This window comes from Equus caballus, chromosome 1 (assembly GCF_041296265.1).
Source record: "Equus caballus isolate H_3958 breed thoroughbred chromosome 1, TB-T2T, whole genome shotgun sequence".
NCBI lineage: Eukaryota > Metazoa > Chordata > Mammalia > Perissodactyla > Equidae > Equus > Equus caballus.
In genome coordinates this window covers 152,345,283-152,360,243 of record NC_091684.1, presented here as the reverse complement: position 1 = coordinate 152,360,243, position 14,961 = coordinate 152,345,283, and the positions used below count along the sequence as shown (strand labels likewise).

The 14,961-nt window shown below is 47.6% G+C and overlaps 1 long non-coding RNA gene across 1 annotated transcript; it reads left to right on the top strand.

Annotated features, from left to right (window-relative positions):
* Positions 1-6,223: 6,223 nt before the first annotated feature.
* Positions 6,224-13,802, top strand: LOC111767777 (uncharacterized). Its single transcript, XR_002799617.2, has 3 exons — positions 6,224-6,339; positions 9,051-9,522; positions 13,660-13,802. It is a non-coding gene; the product is annotated as an uncharacterized lncRNA (long non-coding RNA).
* The last annotated feature ends 1,159 nt before the right edge of the window (positions 13,803-14,961 follow it).

The window sequence follows — 14,961 nt, the reverse complement described above, 5'->3', positions numbered from 1 at the left end:
GTGCACTTATATTCTAAGGGGGAGAGAGAGAAACACAAAGCAAACAGACAAATAATCAAAATAATTTCAAATTGTGATAAATACCATGTAAAAGCAGCAAGGAACAAATGTAGAAAATAATGGTGGAAAACTACTTTCAAAAGCATTTAGACAATGATTGGCTTTTACTTGCTCAAAGTCCTTTTTAAATGTGTCCTCCCTCACTGGTATTTAAAGGAGATTGCATCTTTCAATATATTTTGTGCTAGCTACTTGCTATTTATTACTCTTCCATAGCTTCCTTTTCTTTATCTCTGATGCTGCAGTTTGGTTCCTACACCTCTTTAATCTGAACACTCCATGTTCTGCTGCCGATGTGGTGGTGGGGGGTACATCGGACTTGGTTTCTTTGGTGAAAAGAGTCTAAGCAGAAAACAAATCTCCCATTAGGCAGAAATATGGTTATCATCATGTTTGCTGAGCTGTTCTTTTCGGTGGTTGTTGTTCAATCCATGAAATGTTTTTAATTGAGTTGGTATGTATTCATTGAAAAATTTAAAGGATATGAAAGTTTATACATGAAATAAAGTCCCTGTAAAGCCCCTCTCTTTCCACTCTCAATCCTCAAGTAGAATCCATAATGGCATTTCATTGTGTCTCCCTCCATCTTTTCCTAGATGTATGAGGCGAGGTAGAATAGATTGGAGAATGGGGCCAGCACAGACAGATGTGTGGGATGGAGTGTGTCCATAGGCCAGCCTTATCATGAGAACCGTCTCTCATGAGCATCCAGAGTCTTCAGTGGTTATCACTCCAGGGCACTGTGAGCTTCAGTTGTACTGGCTTGTGTGCTTACTGGTTTATTTAGAAGTATGCATTTTGAGCTGGATACAGCTCAGCACATCACTTGTCATTTGGCAATTTTTGGAAATAAAAATATAACAGGGGCCGGCCCCATGGCCGAGCGGTTAAGTTTGTGCATTCCACTTTGGCAGCCCAGGGTTTGCCAGTTTGGATCCTGGGCACGGACATGGTACTGCTTATCAAGCCATGCTGTGACAGCATCCCACATAGAAGAGCTAGAATGACTTACAACTTGGATACACAACTATGCACTGGGCTTTGGGGACGGGAAAAAAAAAGAGGAAGATTGGCAACAGATGTTAGCTCAGGGCCAATCTTCCTCACCCAAAACAAGCATGAAAAAAAAAAAAGGAAATTGGCCTCTTAAGAAAAAAAAAATACATCATTTTGCTATACAGAAAGAAGCTTTTCATTTTAGGGAGTCAAGATTTCAGTCTATTTCTGGCTTCTAGGTCCTGTTTTTCCCAAGGTCAACCATTAACCACTTCTTTGGCTGTAGTTGTTCAAGTGCTTCCTATTTAACTACTTCATGCACATTAATAGGTAGGCTATAACCAGAGGTGAAGAGAATGGAGAGAGAGAGAGAGAGGGAGGAAGAGGAAGGAAGAAGAGAGAAAAGGGAAGAGAGAACAGAAGCCAAGAATTCTTACCAGAACCTGCCAGCTCCCTTTCTCATGTCTGACCTTTAAATGGCTCTGGCTCTCCCCACAGATCCTCCTAGGAAAGTTCATCACAGGGACGGGAGATGTTTGCGTTCCTCAGGCTCCACTCCCTGCCACCCCTAGTCGCCCTCATGCTGGTGCCTCCCTAGAAATGCTCCGGATTCCCTTCTCAGCCTCAACTCCCATTTCTCACGGCTTCTCTGGGGTGGAGCTTTGGGTTCTTTTCACACAAACAAGACAAAACCTGATGCTCTACCTTAGAATTTCTTCACTTAAGGACATGTTCCACTAGGAGTGTGGTGGGTAACTTTGGGTGGTACCCCAACCTAACATAAAACAACTTTGAATCAAAGGATGAGAAAACTATTCCCTTTTTAATTGTTTCCTAGCCTTTCTAATTATATCAAGGGGAAATTTAGCGTGGTGGTAATCTTTTCCACACTTTCTCAACTCATGCTCATCTCTCTCTTTAACAGAAAAAATAGGCCCCAGGCTGGCATCCTTTGGCAGACAACCATTTCATTAGAATTTAGCAACATGATATTGTTTTCATTGTATTTATTTTCTACAGTTACATTCTATTTATGGCAAATGATTCTGGTAGGAATTTAGAGGGGAGATATAACGTTTCCTTTGAAAATATATTTATTTTTAGAAAAACAGAGTCAATAATGGTGCAGATGGTAATAGAATATAACAAAAATCATACGGTGATATCCCATGGACAGGAATTTGGGAAAGAGAGAGTCACTCAATCAGAGTTTACACAGCCTCCGCTTTCCTCTACCCCTGACCTAGGGATGTCTACTGCCTTTTCTTTGCCCCCTGCCCCGGAGGCTCAAATTCCAGTTGTCTCTCTGTTCCCCCAATTACGTCAATACTGACCCAATCCTGGAGCTCCTTTTTCTAAAGAAATCTATGTAGGGGTGTTAATGGATCTTACCTGTTCAATTTAATATTGTCATTTTAATAATGACAGATTTCTTAGCTCAAGAGAGAAACCAGGAAGAGCCCATGAGTTCTGTGGTCAGATAGGTCTCAGTTTAATTCCTGCCTTAACCAAATACTAGCTGTGACCTTGGGCAATCCAATTAACCCCAAAGAGTAAGTTTAGCACACTGGGAATTTGGGGAAGGGGGGAAGATGGCTTTGTAGGGACACAGGCAGAGACCTTGAAATGCCTGCCCTAATCCTGCCCAGAGCAATTAGACAAGAAAAAGAAATACAGTGCACCCAAACTGGAAAGGAAGAAGTACAATGATCTCTGTTCACAGAAGACATGAACTTATATGTTGAAAATCCTAAAGATTCTATGCAAAAAAACTGTTAGAACCAATTAATGAATTCAACAAAGTTGCAGAATACAAAATCGACACTCACAAATCAGTTGCATTTCTATACATCAACAATGAATGATTCAAAAAAGAAATTAAGAAAACATTTTCATTTACATCAGAAAGAATAAAATACTTAGGATCGCACTTAACCAGGGAGGTGAAAGACTATATACTGAAAACTACAAAACATCGCTGAAAGAAATTAAACAGGACAAGAAATTAACTAAAAGAAGACAAATAAATGGAAAGACATCCTGTGTTCGTGGGTTGGAAGACTCAATAGCATTAAAATGTGCATACTTACCCAAAGCAATCTGCAGATTCAGTGTAATTCCTATCAAAATCACAATGGTATTTTTTGTAGAAAGAGAAAAAACAATCCTAAATTTCATATGGAGTCTCAAAGGACCCTGAATAGCCAAAAAAATCAATCTCAAGAAATAAGAACAAAACTTCCTGATTCTAAAACATGCTACAAAGCTGCAGTAATCAAAAGCAGGATGATACTGGCAGAAAGACAGACATACAGGCCCATGGAACAGAATAGAGAACTCCGAAACAAACCCTCACAGATATGGTCAAATGACATTTGACAAGGATGCCAAGAATACACAATGGGGAAAGGACAGTCTCTTCAACAAATGGTTTTGGGGAAACTGGATATCCACATACAGAAGAGCGAAGATGGCCTCTTATTTTACACCATACACAAAAATTAACCCAAAGTGGATTAAAGACCTAAATATAAAACCTGAAACTGTAAAACTCTGCAAGAAAACATGGGGGAAAGCTTTATCATATTGGAATGGGTAATGATTTCTTGGATATGACACCAAAAGCACAAGTAACAAGACCAAAAGTAGACAAATGGGACCACATCAACCTTGAAAACTTCTGCACAGCAAAGGATACAATCAACAGAGTGAAAAGGCAACCTATGGATGGGAGAAAATATTTGCAAACCATATAGCAAATAAGAGGTTAATATCCAAAACATATAAGGAACTTCTCCAACTTAATAACAACGGCAACAACAACAAAACAAACAAAAAAATGCACAAAGGACCTGAATAGACATTTCTTCAAAGAAGATATACAAATGGCCAACAAGCATATGAAAAGATGTTCAACATCACTAATCATCAGGGAAATGCAAATCAAAACGACAGTGAGATATTACCTCATACCTGTCATGATGCCACTATGAAAAAAAGAAGAAGAAAATAAGTGTTAGGGAGGATGTGGAGAAATTGGAACTCTTGTGCACTGTTGGTGGGAGTGTAAAATGGTGCAGCTACTATGGAAAACAGTATGAAATTTCCTCACAAAACTAAAAATAGAATTGTCATATGGTCCAGCAATCCCACTTCTGTGTAAATATCCAAAAGAATTGAAAACAGAATCTCAGAGAGATTTGTCCTCACGCGCCCATTGCAGCGTTATTCACAACAGCCAGGATGTGGAAGCAACCTAAACGTCCATCAACAGATGCGGTACATAAATATACACAAGGAAATATTATTCAGCCTGAAGAAGAAAATCCTGCCATCTGCTACAACGTGGATGGATCTGGAGGACATTACACCAAGTGAAATAAGCTGGTCACAGAAGAACAAATACTGCCTGATTCCACTGATGTGAGGTGTCTAAAGCAGCCAAACACTTAGAAGGTAGAATGGTGGTTGCCAGGGGCTGGGCGGGGGAATGAGGGGTTGCTGTTCAGTGGGTTTAGAGTTTCAGTCACGCAAGATGAAAAAGTTCTAGAGATCTATTGCTCAACAATGCGCATACAGTTAACAATACTATACTATACAGTCAAAAATTAAGGGGGTAAATTTATGTTATGCTTTTTACCACAGTAATAACTAAAGAAGCCCTCTTTGCAGAATAGCACTATTCATAACAACCCAAAATGAAACTACCCAAATGCCCATCTGCAGGAGGGTGGGCAAATAACACGTACCCGAGTTTCACAGTGGAATATGATACAACAGTGACAACAAAGGACCCTGGCAGCAAGAAATGGTGTGGATGAACTCCTAAGCATAATGTTGAGCAAAAGAAGCCAGACGCAAGAGTTCATTCATGTGATTCCACTTCAGGAGAGTAGGAAACAGGCGCCAGTCATCTGTGCTGTCAGAAGTCAGGACGGTGCTCACCCTGGCGCCGGCAGGGCTCCTGGGTCTGCTCATGCTGTTTCTTGACCTGTTAGCTTATTTCACAGATGTGTTCACTTTGTAAAACTTCGTTCAGCTGAACACATGTCATTTATATACTTTTATCTATGTCAATTATTCTTCATTAAGAAGTTCTAAAAATTATTAAAAAAAAAAAAAGGTCCTTTCTGCTATTATGTGACCAGTTCATTTTGGTGCCAGCAAAATGGAAAAGGATTAGCATCTTAATTCATAAAATGAGGGAGAGGAATCAGGAGGAAGAGGGGCATCTGGGAGAGCATGGCCCAGAGGAGAAAGTGGAAGCAGCACCCCCGGTTTAGGTCCTGCTCTCAAGGGGCTTCCTTCATCACGGGGCAGAGAGCTAGGTCCAGGGGGTCCCCATGGGAAGTGAGACCAACTGGCCTTCATGCAGCTGGAGCCCACCATGGCTCCTCCTCCCCTTCCTCCTTGTCCCTGTGGTCCCAATTTCCCAGGTACCAGCAGAGGAATTAAAACGGCCGCAAGGCAGAACCCGGAAACCAGAGGCATAGTGAAATTGCCGTGGCAGAGTGCCAGTGGCCCACACTGTATTCCAGGGAGCCTCAGGGGTGGTCCTTCCTAGGGGATTTGGAGGAATGTTTGTGCCTCCTCTGGGTGTTCCCCTGTTAGTTATTTTCACTATGGGCCCTGTGGCCTGGCAGCACTAAGCTACCTGAGGGCCACTTTGAAGAAGGGGCGGGGGTGCAGGATTGGGGAAGAAGTTGGGGGCTGGTTGGGCTAAGCGTGGTCTTGGGAGGAGAGACGTCCAGGCTCCAGGAGGCAAGGAATGCATGAGACGCAGCCTGCAGGAGAACAGGAGCAGGCGGCCCAGGGTGGGCCAGGGAAGAGCACTTGGGGAGGTCCCCTGGAGGGCTGATTTGGGGAGCAGGCTGAGGCCAGAAGGATCCCCACCCCTAAGAATGAGCAGAGGGCTCAGGGGAGTCCTGCTACTGGCTTATGTTCCTGAAGTATGTTCTACTCATATCCTCAAGTGCTTTGGTTCTTTTGAAAAAATTCTAGGTCATGAAATACACACACTACACATAACATTGTAGCCTACCATGGTCCCCGTTCCTATGTGCCACACTGGCTTCAGAATCCCCTGCCTCTCGCTTTAGAGAAATGAAACTGTATGGCTGAGTCAAAACCCCACCACCCGCTTCCTCTCTCCCCAGAAGTGCTCACCCTCCAGAACTCAGTGCTCATGCTTGCTGTGCGCAGTTTTAAGCGTTCCTCCATCCACAGCTAGGACTCCGATGGGTGCATCTGCGATCAGTCCTTGGTGCTGCGGAGAGAGTGAAGGTTTGGATACACAGGTTCAGGGGCAGGGGCTTCTGGGAAGGAGGGGCTGCTTAGGACAAGGAAGCTGTGGGAAGCTCCAAGTGCCTGGGGAAAGGAGGAGGAAGTGAAGGGGTCCCGTGGGCTGGCGCTGGGCAGGATAAGGACGGGAAGAGCTGCAGGTGGTGGGTCTGCAAGGGCCGGATTTCCCAGGGAAGCACTGTGAGCTGTGTGGTGTGGCCATTCCCTGGGACCCCATAAGCCACCAGAAAAACCGCAAAGATAGTGAAATGCGCAGAAACCAGTGAAGGCTCTGCAGCATGCACATGCTGGTTGGTGAGGGTGGTGCAGTGTGGGGAAGGGGTCCTGCCGGCTTCTGGTTACCCCCCAAATGCTGGTCTAGGCACAGGAATGTATGCATCTGGGCCTCTCTCCCTCTTTTTCTGTTTTTCTAAGATGCTGGGACTGAAATGTAGAGGGCAGGGACTTGAACATAAACGGAACAATTAGACAATTACTTAATAATTCCATTTCATTGATCCTACAACACGCACCCAACACTGTATCAGGCACTGAAGAGTGTACAGAGATGACCAGCTCCACATCCCTCACTCCAAGAGGCTCACAAGAGGGACACAGGCCTGTGTCACAGCCCCAGTGAGAAGCCTGTTATGGGAGAGAGATCCAGGCTAGAGCTGAAGGGCCACAGAGCGTGAGAGGTTCCCGTGGATGGGGCAGGAGGAGCTCCGGGGAGGCACTGAGAGAGGAGAGGATGGCTCTGGGTACAAAGGGGCTTTTAGGTGGGGTGTTAGCAGGAGCGAGGGTGGGAGGGGATGAAATGCACATGGAGGGGAGAGCAGGGAGAGAGGAGCTGGAAAGGGAGTGGGGCCACGTTGTGCACACAGGGCTTGAATAGCATGCTAAGAAGTGTGGATGTTTCCCGTGGGCAGTGGGGAGACACTGAGGGTTTCTGAAGGGATGTGAGTCAATCAAGCTTAAGAAGGTAACCAAGATTGGAGGGAGTCAAGCGAAGAAGCACTACAGTCTTCCGGGTCAGTTGCAATGAGGGACTGGACGAGGATGCTGGGGATTATCCAGAGCAGCAGCCACCACTACGCATGTCAACCGAGGGTGCCCTGCATACCAGGCACGGTGCTGGGCTTTCTACTCCCATCCTCTCATTTTCTCCTCCATAGAGGGACTGTTATTCTAGCCATTTTATAGATGAGGAAACTGAGGCTTAGAGAGGTGTAGTAACCTGCCTAAGAGACTGGGTAAGTGGCAGAACAAGAATGCAAAGGCAGGTCTGTCTGACTTCACATCCTGCTCTGAACTTCTCTGCCGGTCTGATCCATGCTGAATTCAGACCTCCCGAGATTCCAGCGACCACTGAAGAGGGAACATTCCCCCGTCTCCTAAAGGGTCAACAAGGTCATAAATGCCCACCATTAGGGATCTGTGTGGAGTTTATATTCCCTCAGATCACAATGCCCTTTGTCTTGAGTATGGGAAAATGTCATCCTTGTGTCTGGACAAAGTGGGAGGCTGAAGCGGGGCTGGGAATAGCTGGGTGAGGGGCAGGAGAGTGGGGTTCTAAGGAAACGCACCTGGGAAGCAGCTGGTTGGAGCTGCTCTGTGAGGGATGCTGGCTGACTTGGAAGGGGAGCGTCTGTATGAGGAACCACTCACCAGCATGCCTTGTCATTGGAAGGCGCAGCGAGCAGATGAGGGGGCAGGCATGGGCAGACGTTGGCCATACTCAAGGGAGCCTGCCAGGTCTCAGAAGCCAGGAGGGAGCCTCTTTGGTGACAGTGATGGTCAGCTGCCCCTCCTTTGAGTCTCCCACTCTTAAGGTCCTCTACAGGCTTCCTCATGGCAGCATGCATGAGGGGCAGTTGCCGGCCTTAATAGCCTGAGACCTGTGAGACCCCATCAATGGGAACTCCTTGATTTTACTACCTTATTAGCCTCCCCCTGCTAGCCTACAGGGTCTTAACCACTATTTCAAGGTTCCTTCTTCCCTCAAGGATTTCTGGGCATTCTGGGGGTGTCTGATGTGACCCCAGGCCCCTGCTGTTCCAAAATGAGGATCCCTCTGCTTTTCCCCTTCCCTTCCCACTGACCCCCAGATTGCCCTATGAGTCGAAACCCCAATTGTGTGCATGGTTGCAGTCTTTTCTCAGAAAGCTCCTCAGTTCTGTGTATATCGGGAGACACAACTAGATGCTTGGGTGCTTGACCTAACCCCACATGTGAGAGGCATCCACATCTGAGTGTTGTCCCAGCTGGAAGTCCAGATGCAGAGGAAGAAGGGGGCGGGGCAGGACACGATTGTTGAGCTCCTGCTATAATGGCAGGGCTCTCCTGGGCATCTCATCTCTTTGAATCCCACCCTGCAGGTAGACATTCCGATCTGCAGTTTTTAGATGGGGAAACTGAGGCTGAGAGAGTTTCATGACACAGCAAAATTTGCATAACTGGGAAGCGGCAGATCTGGCCAGGTCTGTGTGGCTCAGAAGCGCCTTCCATCATACCTTCTGGTCTTTCTTCTCTGCCTGCCTCCCAGTGTTGTGGAGAAGGAAGTACTGCCAGGAACAGGGTTATGTACAGTTTCTGAGCCGAGACTGGCCTAGGGGAGCTCTCTACCAAGAGACCTTGGTTTTTCTCCCAACTCCACACATCCCTTCCCTGAGTCTTGTCTGTAAAATGGGAATGTTGCTCTTCTCATCTCCAAGGTCCCACCAGCAGTGACATGACATGATTTGTGGCTCTGCACCTCGTTGCCCTCATCGAAGATAGTCAGGAGACCCTAGAAAGATGCCATTCACACCCTGGAGTGCTGTGGGCCATGCAAGAGCAGCTGGACACAGGAGCAGCTTCCTGCCTAGACCCGGGCCGCTTCCCCAGAAAGAGGAACCAGCAGTGGTGGCTGGAGCGTCTGGCGGCGATAAAAGGTTCTGCCTTCAGGGTTTTTTTGGCCTTATTTTCTGTTTAAAGAAGGCATATTTTCTTCCTTTTATTTTATACATAGGCAGCCTTACAGCAGGAGGCAAACGAGTAGACAGCAGACAAATCTATATGATGTAATTCTGATTGGAAAGAGCAGGGCATAGCTCTTTTCCAAGGAGACTTGCTGCCACCGATCAGCCGTGAGAGCGTGGACAAGCCATTTCATCTCTCTGGACCTCGGCCTCCTTATTTGCTCAGGTGGGCTCTGGACTAGGTAGTGGGGTCTAGTGTTCCTTGCCTTTGTGGAAGAAATGGTCAATTTGAGGAGCAGCAGGCCAGCTTTGTGGGCGTGTGACCTGTGCATTCACATGGAGTCCTGTACTTAGAAGGGGCCAAGGCTTGGTTTAATGCTCTGCTGTCACTCTCTTGAAATTCATAATATTTTTTGAGCAAAGAGCCTCACATTCCAATTACGCGCTGGGTCCTGCACATTGTGTAGTCCTCTGCTCTTACGGACTGCAGGCTGAGGGAATGCCAGCCCTCGGCCAAGTCATGAGGTGGGGACGTTTGCCCCTGGACCCTTCAATGGGTCTTTCCCAGTCCTCTTCTGTCGCTCTGGAGCTAAGGCCTCCTGCAGACACTGGGTGCTTCTCCAGGGCCCGCCATCATGTCCTCCTGCCTCTGCCTGTCTATGGCTCCACCCCACCTGGCACCAACGCTTGTTCCAGCTCCTTTTAGAGAACCCAGCTCTGTGCTGACCCGTGCTAGGGGCTTAGCGAATGATCGTTGACTCAGTGGTTGACTAAATACGTAGTTGACTTGTGCACAAGTGAAAGCAGCCCAGCGAAGGGGCGCTGGTCTGGGAGTCAGACCTGGGCTTTCCTCACGTCACTTTCCTGAGCCTCCTTTTCTTAAGCAGCAAGAGAGGGGCTTGGGGAGATGGTTGGTGCTCTCCCCCAGCACTGCCACTCAGAGACAGGCCTCGTCAACACCTCTAAAATAATGTCGCCAGGTCCGGCTGACACATAGACTTGTCCTGGAGGAAATCACCTCAACTGACCAAGTGACCAGAGGCCACATATTCTCCTCCAGCAGACCTGTGGGGACATACACTTCAGAAGGGGAGTGGGGACACACCGCAGGGCTTGAGGAGAAGGATTAGGGAGGAGATAAAGGTGGTGTCGAGAGGAGAGGAAGTTCCTAAATTCCATTTTGAAGTCAATTTGCAAAAACAGAGACTTGGAGAGTACTCTGCCCCCCCACCCTCGCCCCCGCTCCCGGGCAAGAAACACCTAGATTGTGAGAGACAGGAAACGTCTATGTAGAATTCCATTTTTCAAAGACGGGATCTGGAAGGTCACAGCCCGGTCTCCTGCTCTCAGGTACTGGAAGCTGAGTTGATGCCCCCAGTGGCTCCAAGCAGGCTGGGCAGACACGATGCTGATTGGTTCTTTACTTACAATATCAATCATTCTACTGTTGAGGTTTGAAAGTGGAGCCAGAGAGCAGTTACTAGCAAAACCATCTCCTTTATTCCGAGGGGATTATTCGTGGAAATTCTTGCTTTTAAGTGTATTGACAGTGTCTCCTTACCGGTAGGGCCTCAGATGTGGTTCGCTCCAGGGGGTGCTGTCAACTCCTTTAGTTTTCTTGGCTTATGAAAAAGCTCTTCCAGCCTCCCAAACGGTCACCTCCCCTGACCTCTGGGGGAAAAGAGGTCTTTTCTCAGAGAGTTTGGACTGAGAGGGGGCTACACTGGGGGAAGAAGAACTGTTTCTTGGTTTCCTGAGTTAAGTCTGCAGACGTTTGAAAGTCAAGGCTGAAATATCACAAGAAGCAGTGGACTGTCCGTCCACCAAGAGACCCCCCAGAAGGGAATTGCCATGGTGAATGGGCCATCATCCAAGTTTTGGACTCTGCCTTGTGGGCTCGGACATATGCTCTCCTCGCTGTCTCAGCCCTGATCAGTCCACTCAGGCTGACAGAGTTTGCAAGAGACCAACTCCAAGCCTGAATGTCCATGTGCTGATCGAAAGTAAGAAATTATGACTGCCAGATGGACTGCACGTTCAGGCACTCTCTCTCTGCAGACGAGGTTCACAGAAAGGCAGACGAAAATCAAAACGTCTCCTGATGAGCATGAGCAAGGGGAAAGAGGAGTTAGTTACAGCATGTGGGTTTCGTTTAATGGCACCAGATTCCAACAGCCCTATAACCAGGAGGGAAGAATCCTGCCAGATAGAACAGAGCTTGTGAGACCCTGACAAGGCTCCTTCTCCCAGCACAGTGCTTGGGAGAGCTCTGCCAGTGACGACCTCTATGGGGCTTCCATGACTGACCAACTTCCTCCTGATTGACATGGTCTTTCTTAAGCTATGTTAATGCCATTGGGTCTTGTTTGAATGGGAACCAGGCTTCCTAAGCTAGCTGTTGCAGATCAGCTTCTCTGGAAAGCAGACTCGGAGACAGAGATTTGTGTGCAGGGAGCTTTATTGGGGAGAACTCTTGGGATCAACACCTGTGGTGGAATGAAGGAAGCAGGTTTGGGAAAAGCGAGTTGAACTGTGATGCGGATGTGACAAAGGTCTCATCCAGTCCCATCGGAGGCCCTGGAGCTGGAACAGTCCCTTAGAGTTGTTTTGTGTCAAGGTAAAGGGCCCAGGCTTCGTGCCGTGAGTCCATCATTGGATGTGGGTTACCTTTGGGAAGCGGTCAAGATTTTGGATGAGACAGCTCCTCTCTTCAACTGAGAGCAAGTCCTAGAGGAAAACTCATCTGAGCCATCACATGCCAACCCTCCTGCAGCCAGGGCAATCGGTGCCTCAGTCTTACAAATGACACCAGTTAGGTCCACACTGACTTGTGACTATGAGCTGATTCACAGTGACTCCTGGGCCCCACACAATGCCAGCCATATCAGTGCAGCGGCATGTGAAATGAGAGTCAGAAATGGCCGCATGGAATTTCATTCATTTGAAACCTTATTATTAGTTCTTATTGCCTTAGGAAACCTCAGGGATGATAAATCCACATGGTGGGGTGAACATATGGCCATCACATCCAGTGATGCGGTCAGAATCTGGCTCATTGTCACACCAGCCATGCACCCCCTCTCCTGCCATGCAGAAGGACCATTGTCCCTGACCCCTATACTCTTCCATTCTTCTGTGTCTTTCCACCTGCAGCTCCCTCTGCCTGGATGCTCTCTGCCTCCCCTTGCCCCACCTCCAGCTGATAAACTTTCACTCATCTTTCAGGGTCCACTGTGAATGTTACCTTCTCTTGGAAACCTCTCCTGGCCAGCTTTCCCCAATACCCAGCAGAATTGCTCATGCCATCTCTGGGCCCCCAGAGCACCTGCTGTCCCTGCAGCTCTTTGGGGGTCTGCTGGTCTGTCTTCCTTCTGCTGAGCTCCTTAAGGCTCGGGACTGGATCTCACCCCGTCTGTATCTCTGAGCACAGGGCAATACAGACTCTATGGATGAGCTGGATGGATGAAGGAGGGAACTTTGAAAGCTTTTGAGTCAGGAATGTAGGAGAGAAGTCAGGCTGCAGAAGAGGCATGGGGGGTTGACCTGGAAAGAGGTCATGTCAGGAGGCCCAGCAAGGAAGCCACTCATCCTTCTTCACCCGTGCTGCCCTGTTTCACCTGAAACCTTCTGTAAATATGCCCTCTCCTGGGCCCACAGGTGGCCCCGCCCTCGTCTCTCTACCCCACGCCCAGTGCTGAGCTGCAGCTACCAGCAGTCAGTGCCCCATCAAAATGAGTTGAACAAATGAACGAATCCAGAATTTGGGGATAAAGGCCAGGTTTGGGATGTGGTGGCAGGGATGGGGTGGGGAGGGTTAACTTAAAAGCTATTTTGAAAGCAGAAATGACACGACTTGGATGACAGGCTGTAGCAGCTTGAGAATAAAGAGCACAATGTGTCACAGGTAAAGGCAGAGTTTGAAGACCGGAAGAATCAAGTCAGTCAGGTTTGGATGTAGAGTATGGTCAGCTCAAATGGTCCTTATACTGGGTATGAATATTTGTCAGTAAAGTGGCACTGTGGTTGGGAGAAAATGTGAAACTAATATGGGAGAGCAGAGAGGAGCCTGACGCACAGATCAGGCGAGTACTCCTGTTCAACTCGTGATGCTTCGCTTCAAATACTACAAGGAACTTTTCAAGATCTTTTAAACGTGATGCGCTTCTAATCAGAAATGACACTTAATTGTGAGTCGGCAAGGCCTGCCGAGACTGCTCTGGCCGCTCAGTGGCTGTCACACCTGTGTCATTGGTGAGGTGTGGCGGCGTAGGGGGGAAGGGTTGGGTGGAGGGGGAGGGTTGGGTGGGGGAGGGGTGTGGGGGGGCTCCCAGCGCCCACTCCTAACCGTCTGTTTTCCATTTAGAAATGTCCACTAGGTGGCGGAAGCGACTCACTTGCCTCCCTGCAGAGCGCCTGCTTTTTGAGAGACTACAAAATTAGCCCCACGTGATAGTCCAGCTCTATAAAAACAGAGTCCTCCTTGTGAAAAAACAATGCAAAACTTCATTATATAAAACAGTGGAAAATTTACCAACGATATGTATAAAGGGTGGAAAACCCATTCAGAATAATATACAGACACATCTAATGACTTCTAATCAGGCACTATTCTAACCTGACTTTTCCTTAAGAACTCCTATTTCAAGGGGTTCTAGCAGGCTCTCTTTCAGAGTTCTGTCTGTCTGTCTCAGCTTCTGTCCTATGATTTTGTGGAGTTTATTTCTGCCTTTTCCTGAGGTTTGAAAAAAACTGTGCAGTCTCTTTCTTCCTACGTAGATCTTCACACAAAACGGGCAAAGCTTTGCTGTATGGGTTACTTGATCAACCATTTGAAGATGGACAAAAAAAGACTTTTTCTTTCTTTGGCGAGGAAGATTGGCCCTGAGCTAATATCTGTTGCCAATCTTCCTCTATTTTACCCGGGACACCGCCACAGCGTGGCTTGACGAGTGGGGTAGGTCTGCCCCCAGAATCCGAACCTAGGAACCCTGGGTCGGAGAAGTGGAGTGCGCAAACTTAACCACTACGCCACCAGGCTGACTCCGCAAAAGACTTTTTAAGCTGCCTGAACATAAGTACTGATGTTTTGGAGCTCGGGCAAGCCATAGAACCTCTCTGATCTCAGCTTTCTCACCTGTAAAATGTGGGTTGTCATAACACCGCCCTCATGGGGTTGTTTTAAGATTGGATAAGAAGAGGACAAGGAGACACTCCGAAAATTGCAAATCACTCTATCAATGTTGTGGATGAATATATCTCTTTAGAAAAGATGCTGCCCGGAAGAGAAACCGTCTAGTTAATTTTAATAAGCAAGCTGGCTTTGGGGGGTTAGCTCACAAGTGTGACGATTGTGGAACAATCCATGCATGCTGAGTGTGGAGGGCGCGCTCCGCCCCTCCTCTGGAGTCTGGAACCCGGACCTCGGCGGCCATCCTGGTGGAAGCCCACGCAGTGGCCCACGTGCAGTCTGCTCGGCATAACACGCCGAATGGCTGCTTCACTGGGAGGAGGCCATTGTGAAATCGGTGGTTTCCTGGAGCTCGTCATCGCCATAAATAAAGAATGTGAAAATTGAGAAGTTAATTTTCCACTTCTATCTTTGGGGCAAAGCAGGCTATTTATCATCTCATCAAACCAGGGTGGTAACGCTCTGTGTAGAGTCCGG